Raw genomic sequence first — 8,245 nt, forward strand, 5'->3', positions numbered from 1 at the left:
AGCCGCACCACTGCGCATGCGTGGCTCCCGAGCTGCAGTACCCGATTTTGGTCGCCGGGCGGCAGCAGCGAGCACGGCAAGCCGCGCCACCGCGCATGCGCGGCTCCCGAGCTGCAGTACTTAATTTTGGTCGCCGGGCGGCAGCAGCGAGCACGGCAAGCCGCGCCACCGCGCATGCGCGGCTCCCGAGCTGCAGTACCCGATTTTGGTCGCCGGGCGGCAGCAGCGAGAGGGAGAGTCGTTATTGCGCATGCGCAGCTCCGGACCTGTAGTACCGACTTTTGGTCGCCCGGCGGCGGCAGCGAGCACGTTGCTACGTGCCGTCGCTCATGCGCGGCGTCCCTGCTGCAGCACCGCATTTTTGTTGCCGGGTCGCAGCAGCGAGAGCGGGGGTCGCCATTGCACATGCGCGACTCCCGAGTTGCAGTACTGACTTTTGGTCGCCCGGTGGCAGCACCGAAGCAGGCGTGCGTGCCACCGCGCAAGCGTAGAGCTCGAGGTGCAGTATCGACTTTTGACCGCCTGGCGGCAGCAGCGACCCCAGCGCGCCCGAGCTGCAGTACCGCGTTCTGGTCGCTCGGCGGCAGCAGCGAGCTGCATGCGTTGAATAGCAACGTGGCCGCTCCGCAGTCAAGCGTCAGAAGACTACGTCTCCCGGTGTGCTCCGCGCGTCCTTTGTTTTGTGACTTTTAACCCTGCGGAGATTCCGTTCCTCTTCTCCCCGCCCCGCTCGCGAGAGCCGGAAGCGCCCGCGTAGCCTGGAGCGCAGCCCTGGCATCGACGATAGCGATCCTGTGCACCCCCGCGACCGGCCCCCGCTCGGGTCCGACGCGGCCCCAACCCACCCCCACCCCCCTCTCTGGCATCGCCCCACGCCTCCAGCACGACCACGTACCGCCCCTGGCGTCCCTTCACCCCACAGCCCTCCCTCAGACTTCCGAGGGGACCCCCACCCTTCGCAAGGTCCGCACCCAACCTAGTGCCTCGCCCAGCACTCGTGCGATCCCACGTTGAGGGCCCCCAGCTCCAGCGCTGAAGCAGCCCCATTCCGCTTCAGTGCTTGTTCCCCTCACCCCCCACGCTGGGCTCTGCTGCCCCGCTGCACTGCCCCCCCACACCCCCGATGCTGGCGATGCTTGGTGGTGGCCTTGTTTTCCCAGACTTGCACAAGCGCAGCCGCCCCGGGCAGCGCACTTATTCCCACCTACTTACCTATGGCTGCGACCCATTGGACACAAGAGAGGGCGTTGCTTTCACATCTGGGGCTTGTTCCCCCATCCCTGCCCCATAGCCCACAGCTGCAGCCCATAGGGAACACAGGGCCATCATCATCAACCCCATAAGGAATAGCTGGGGCTGCCAGAGTGGCAGAGGTGCCCAGCTCCAGAGGGCAGCTTGCTGAAAGCTAAAGGGAGAGACCTGAGGTGCATGAAAAGGAGTAAGGACGAGTATTAATGGGACAAATGGAGAGCTCTGGGGTGCAACGGGGGGGTGGGGGGGATAGGGCAAACAAAAGATTCTGGGAGCACAGAAGAGCAAAGGGAGAGCCCTGGTGCATAAAGAAAGGAAAACAGGATCCTGGAGCACACCAGAAAGTACCCAGAAAATTCCAGGACAGGGAAGAAAGTTAAACAGAAAACTGTGGCACGCTGCAAGACAAGCATAGCGCCCAGGGGCACACAGAAAGGCACGCAGAGGGGTTGGGGGCAATTTGGAATGTGAACTGAGGGTCTCGGGGGGCTCTGGAGCATATGCAGGGCCTTGGTGCATGCAAAAGGGGCCAATAAGGCAGGCTGTAATCAACTTCAGCCACAGCAATTAATCTAAAAAGTAGGTATTACATCTTTCCCTTTTCACAAACGCATACCTGGTAACACAACAAGAAACTACCAAAGCAAAGGTAATCCAGATACAATTAACAATATCCGTGGGGTGGGAATGGATTATTTAGTCCTTAGAGCTGCCCGGGAGACAGAAATAACAAACAATTTTTATTGATAGTTATCTTAGCTATCCAGGCAGGAACATCTCCTCCTCTAGGAGTTTCTAGTGATATCAAGGGTCCGCTGAACTGCGTTTTTGCTTCCCTGGTTCATCTGTTGGGTATTATTCATAAAAATCCGTTCACCAGTCTCCTCTCTGTTGTCTGTCCGCATTTTCTATCACTGATGGCATCTCTATAGCAAAAAGATAAACTGTGCGTTTAACGTTAAATGAGAACGCTGTGCCGCTCCGCAGAACCCAACCGCCGACAGCCTGCGCGGCCGCTCCGCCAGCGCACGGCAGCGGCGAGGGCCGAGCACGGAGCCTTCCCGTGCGCATGCGTGAGCGGCGGGCTGCAGTACCGCCCGGCAGGGGGCGGCGGGCGCAGGGCGCGGGGCAGGGGGCGCGGGGCAGGGGGCGCGGGGCAGGGGGCGCGGGGCAGGGGGCGCGGGCGGGGGGCGGCGGGCGCAGGGCAGGCTGCCCCGGCGTCGGCGGGCGCCTGCGGCCGGGAGCGAGCGCCGCCGGCTCCTGGCCGAGGTGCGGGCACGTGGAGGCAGCAGAGAGGGAGACTGCCCGCGGTACCGCCCTGTGAACACCGGTCTTGCTGCTTACGCAGATGTGCAGGCAGCTGACAAGACAAGACGAGCCTTCTCTTTTTGCAGCGCTGGTTATGACATCGTCTCCCTGTAATTCCCCCTTCAGTCTGTGTTCGCAGACTCACTGGGCAGCAACTGAACATTATTTCTCCCCAGAATTCTGGACAGTGTTTTAGCAAAGACCATAGCTTGAAAGTGCACGTGTTTATCTTGTGTTTATCACTTTGGATCGTAGTCCTGTCTTTCCCTCCACCAGTCAGGAGGAAAACCCCTCCATATTTAAAATTTGTTTGAAGGGGATACTAAGCAGAGTACGCAGCGATCAAACGAAACTGGGGGAAGGGAACCAAAGACCTTGATATAACGCTCCCAAAAGAGGGGAACAGCTCTGGGCATGGCCAAACTACCCCACAAAAACCAGGAAAGGGATGCCACGATACTGCTAAGACCCATCCCCCAAAGCTGCAGAGACCTGAGAAGCCCCTTGCACCACCCCAAACATGGTAGTAACATGACAGGGACAGCCCTGCAGACCCCCAAATGCCTCCCCACACACTATGAACAGAGCCCATAGGTGGGGAGGAAAAGCTCCACTGGCCATCTCAAATGTCCCAGAGACTTCGATAAAGTCCCAGAAAGACCACAGCATCCTGCAAACCCACAAGCAGCCCACTGCAGGCCTCCAGAACAGCTCCACTGAGATGACTAGAGCGCCTCAGGGACCCCAGGCTTGGGGAGGCTGCCTGGCCGGGTCCTTACTGTGTCCCCTAATGAAGCTAATGACCTCTGCATTAATTGAGAATAAAGCACAGCCAAGGGCTAGCTTGTGCTTCTTTTCCTGGGATGGGAACAGGGAGCGCAGGGGGTGGTGCCTCAGGAGCATCCGTCCCCTGCTGGGTCTTTGGTGGTCTGCGTCCACATCCCAGCAGCATCGGGCCGTCTATCCCATTTCCCTGCGGTGTGGGACTAGGGGCACACAATTCTGCACCGGGCACCAGGAGGTGAGGGGTGGCCAGCTCTCCTGGTTTCGCCTCCAGTCTCTTCGGCTGCGTGGTGCTTAGTTGCTGGCTGGGGTTAAACCACGACACCAGCAGAGGGAGGTAAGAGACATTCAGGATTGAGGGGGAGCCTGCAAGCAGGGATGATGTGGCATAGTTTGGGGGCAGTAGCAGGGCATTGTTTGGGGGGGTGGATTTGGGGGCGCTGGGGTTCTGGGATGGGGTTCGGGGCAGTGTTGGAACCATTGGTGGTCTTGGGGCAGGGTTTGGGGTTGGGGGCTTTTGGCCCAGGCCTGGGGGTGTTTTGAAGTCTTGGGACTTTGAGGGTTGATGGTGGGTTTGGGGCAGAGTTTAGCAGCTGTGGGGGAGCTGGGGGCTGGTTTGAGGGATGTCTGCAGAGCCTTTGGGCAGAGGGCTTTTGCTGGCAGCATGTCAGGGTGGCAGTCCCATCCCAGAGCGGTGCTGTTTTCATGCAAATGCCAGTGCCTTGGGTGCTTTGTGTGGCTATCGGAGTTCCGGGAGGAGCCATGAGAGACCTCATGAGTGACCCTGTGTGCCTGAGAAGCCACTGGAGAGGAAAAGCCTGCACCCTATATTCCTTCAGGTCCTTCTGCCTTTCCCCTCCCTCCCTGTGTGCCCCAGACCAGACAGCCCAGCCCACCCCTTGCCACGCTCCAGCTACACTCAGCCCCCACGTGCCTAGCACACAGATTCTTTCTTCACGGATGAGGCTAAGGCTCAGCATAACCCCAAATTCTCTCCAACTTTACCAAGTTCAGTAGTCACGGTACTTAGCTTTTCCTCTGTTTCAAATCTTACTTGCTATTTCCTTTCTTCCTAACGCTCCTAGGCTCCTTTTACACTTACATGCTTCTTTAATATATCACTAAAATCAACAAATCAGGTCAGGCTGCGTCTCTTCAAGTTGTTGGCCCTCAAAGTACTACCCTGCAAAGCAAACCAAAAAGACTGTTGAGGCCACTACTTTATCCTATTTTCAGAGTACTTTTCCAAAGCTTTAACTGTGATTGATGGAACCACTTCTCTTCACATTATGCAAAGCTACGTTCATCTATTACCTGTTTCTTCTAGTTCGGACCCCCTTGAGGGCTCCATGCCTCTGGCCAAGCAGCATTGCGGCATACATCCCATCCCCCTGTGGCACAGGACTGAGGGTGCACAGATGTCCCCGTGAGTGCCAGAAAGCCAGAACCAGGTGGCAGAAGGAGGTTGGAGACATCTAGAGTCATGTGGGGCCTGCAGGCAGGGGCATGGGTGGTTTCTGGGTGTTGGGGCAGGCTTTTTTACATTAGTTGCCATGACTGAAGTTAAAAGCAAGAGGAAAATATACTCAAATGGAGGAAATAAAAGAAAATTGATCCAGTTTAAAAGCACCTTCATCTTTAAACAAGAGAAACCTTATTTCTATTGTTGAGGCTTGATGTATTATTAATACTATTTTAACAGTGATCATGCTTAATAGACCACCGACATATATTGTAATATCTGCATATGGAATATATGTGTGTACATATACTTTTTTTTAATATATATATATATGTCTCTGTGTGTGTGATACTGAGAGCCACAAGAGCTACAAGACATTAAGAGCTACAAGAAACCAAGTTATTACCTCATGTAGATGATATTCCAGTGACTGGAGCTACAGAAGATGGGTGAGAGTAGTTTTAAAAGTAAGAGATCAACTTGAGTAAGGCACAATTACTGCAACCCCCTTTTAATTACCTGGGTGTTGTAACTGGGGAAACAGGAAGCCAGATACCTAGAAGAAAGATTAAAGTATCATATGAAATAAAAGACTCCTACTAATCAATCTCAACTTAAAACAGAGTTCAGAGATTTTAATTTCTTATGGCAGCATATCCATATGCGCATTAGATAGCCTCATGTGCTTATATAGTAACGTTGTTGTTTTATGCTTTTCTGTAGGACATTGAATTTTACTGCATGTTTTTGAAGAACGACAGATTTTACCACAACTGCATCGGTAAGCAATGGCTGACAAAGTTATAATGCCACGATGGAGACTCTGAGGCAAGACCGAGGAGCTGAGATACATGGCCTGCCAGAAGAACATTGCTCAGCAGCAATTGCTAGCCTTCAGTTATAGGTACTTTGCATACATCTCTCATTCTGTCAGACTCAGAGACATTTTCAGCAATTGCAGAAATTTCTCACTTGGTTCTATGCTCTATAGTAATAATTTCAGCACTTATACTTAGGTTTACTAATTGTGTTAGTTATAGACATTTAGCAAACCATGTAAAGGCCATGCACTGGCATAAAGAACTACAAGCTACTATGCTCAGACCTTTAGCAGTCACCACGAGGCAAGACCAGAGAGGAGAAGGCAAATTACTCTGATTGGTCCTGATCAGAAAGCTTGAGCGACAGGTAGCTTTGCAACATCCTTGCCAGAGCCATGAGTAATAACTCATGATTTGCAAACTACCGATGGAAAGGGGGAATGCTGACTTGTAGGCAGACTTTGGTAGACGACATTCCAAGACCCCACACTGTTCCTTCTATATACCCACATCTACACTTTTTGGTGAAAATCAAGGACATGGAAACTCTCTTACTCAGCTGTGATCAACAATTCTGGTCCTATGTTCAGCCTGCCTTCTACTGCAAAGGCCGAGACTGTAGGAAAAAAAGTTTCCATTTCTGTACCAGCACTGCAGCTTCCTCCACATGTACAAGGTTATGTACCTAAGCAGGAATCAACAAAGCTTGCCCTCTTATGAACACAAGTAGAACCCACTGCCTCTGCCACTGCGCCCTAAACCTTCATTGCCTTAAGTAACTCAATATGACCTACACAATCCACATCTCAATCTGTACACGTGGTCCAACACGCTAACTAACAGAGCACTGCTTCCTCCCCTGTCTCTGGCTGCTCGCCCTCATTTGAGCTGCTCTTGTGTACTTCTGCTACTAGTTCTGCCCAGCCCACCAGGACACCCCCAACACCAAGGCTGCACAGTGCACTCCCTAATACATACAGCAAGGAGGACAGTACTCTCATTTTCTGCATTCTAGCACATACACCAGAGCATAGCTCTTTCTCTCCGTACAGGAGATTGCGGGGAACCACGACTATCTCAGCACTGCTGCAGGTCAAATCACAGGGATCACATGTGTGACATGGAGAAAAACAGCCAAAGCCCCGCAATGTTCAGTACAAAGATCCCTTCCAGTTTTGAGTCTGCAGTGCTCTACAAGCACTTCCCATGCAAAATCAGCACATACTCACACTCATTTTCCATATGAAAACTCTACGATACCACATCCTGACGCATAAAACGTTTTGCTGGTATTTGATCGCTCTCTACGCAGCAGGACTCAGATGGTGCAGGGAGGCGTACACTACACGTGCAACCCATCTGAAGAGTGAGGTGGTCCCATCAGCTTCCTAATGCATGCATTCTCTGACTTACCCCTCCTTGTGCACTTACACTGCAGGCTCTTAACAACCACCCTCCACAGAAAAACATGGGTACCCATGTAGCCTAGCTCAGATCCTGCTTCTTAGCTCCAAGAGGCATACTGCAGCTCCTGCTCAACAAGCAGCTGTAGCTTAGGCCTTGGCACACAACACAGTAATCACTGACCACGTGGCTGGGTCTGCAACACCACCCAGGCAGAATGATCCAGAAAACCCTGCATCTCAGTAGCATTACTGGCAGGAAGCAAGTGTCTCCAAGATGCAGGCTCATACAGTTTGTTCACTTTCAGGACACAGAAAAATTCCCCCTTGCAGGACAGCACATGAAACAACTGGAAGGGTACTCTGAGACTTTTTGCCTAGAAACCTATTGTGACTTTACTTTCCCTCCCTCCGCTACCCTACACCTCTGCCACACAGACCCCTCTCAATACTCCCAGCCCTTTTACATCACGGTCCGCTGTCATCTGCAGCCCAACCCCGCTCATGCCAGAAGCTGGCTTCATAATCCATGTCCCCACTTGCAAGTGCAGTCCCCTACTTGCCATAAGAGAAGGCAACCTCAAATCGTCCAATATAAGACGACCACTAGCCTGTCAAGGTCACGCTTTCAAGGGGTGTTGCTGCAAGCAAAGGAGGAAACATGCAAACAGAAACATATTTTTTCACCACTCCTCTTCCACTGTAAGGAGAGGTACGTGGTTCCTCCACCCCACAGCAGGCGGCAGAGGAGATCCCAACACTCCTCCCCAGCAGGAGTGACGCGTTTTTCCCCTGAAATTTGCGGGGTCATGACTCAGACTTTGTCCCTGACGCCCCACGGTCAAACGAACACTCCTCGGAGCCCAGCGCAGCCGGAGTACCTCTCCACTGCAGTGACCCACGGCGGGGGGACGACGACGACGACACGCGCACCCGGAAGGCTGCGGGCTGCATTCCCCGCCCGGCAGACCCCTCACGGCGCGGCGCGGCGCACACGGCTGGAGCGGCCCGGGCGGGCCCGGGCCGCGGGCCCAGTGCGGCGGCGCGGCGCGATGGGGCAGCAGCCGGTGCCGCCGCGGACGGCTCCTCCCCACGGGGGCCGCGCGGCCGGCAACGACGCATGAACACGACACGGGGGACACGGGGGACACGGGAGACGGCACCGCACCCGCGCGCCACAGCTAGCCACGCGAGGCATCGTGCCCGTCCCCACAGCC

General features: G+C 54.1%; 1 long non-coding RNA gene across 2 annotated transcripts; it reads right to left on the reverse strand.

Annotated features, from left to right (window-relative positions):
• Positions 1-1,978: 1,978 nt before the first annotated feature.
• LOC127024123 (uncharacterized) lies at positions 1,979-8,014 on the reverse strand. 2 transcript variants are annotated; one of them, XR_007767526.1, is made up of 4 exons: positions 7,910-8,014; positions 5,324-5,360; positions 4,445-4,525; positions 1,979-2,177 (listed from the first exon to the last, which is right to left on the reverse strand). It is a non-coding gene; the product is annotated as an uncharacterized LOC127024123 (long non-coding RNA). The 2 variants fall into 2 exon arrangements; XR_007767525.1 differs by lacking the exon at positions 4,445-4,525.
• Positions 8,015-8,245: the final 231 nt, after the last annotated feature.

This window comes from Gymnogyps californianus, chromosome 19 (assembly GCF_018139145.2).
Source record: "Gymnogyps californianus isolate 813 chromosome 19, ASM1813914v2, whole genome shotgun sequence".
NCBI lineage: Eukaryota > Metazoa > Chordata > Aves > Accipitriformes > Cathartidae > Gymnogyps > Gymnogyps californianus.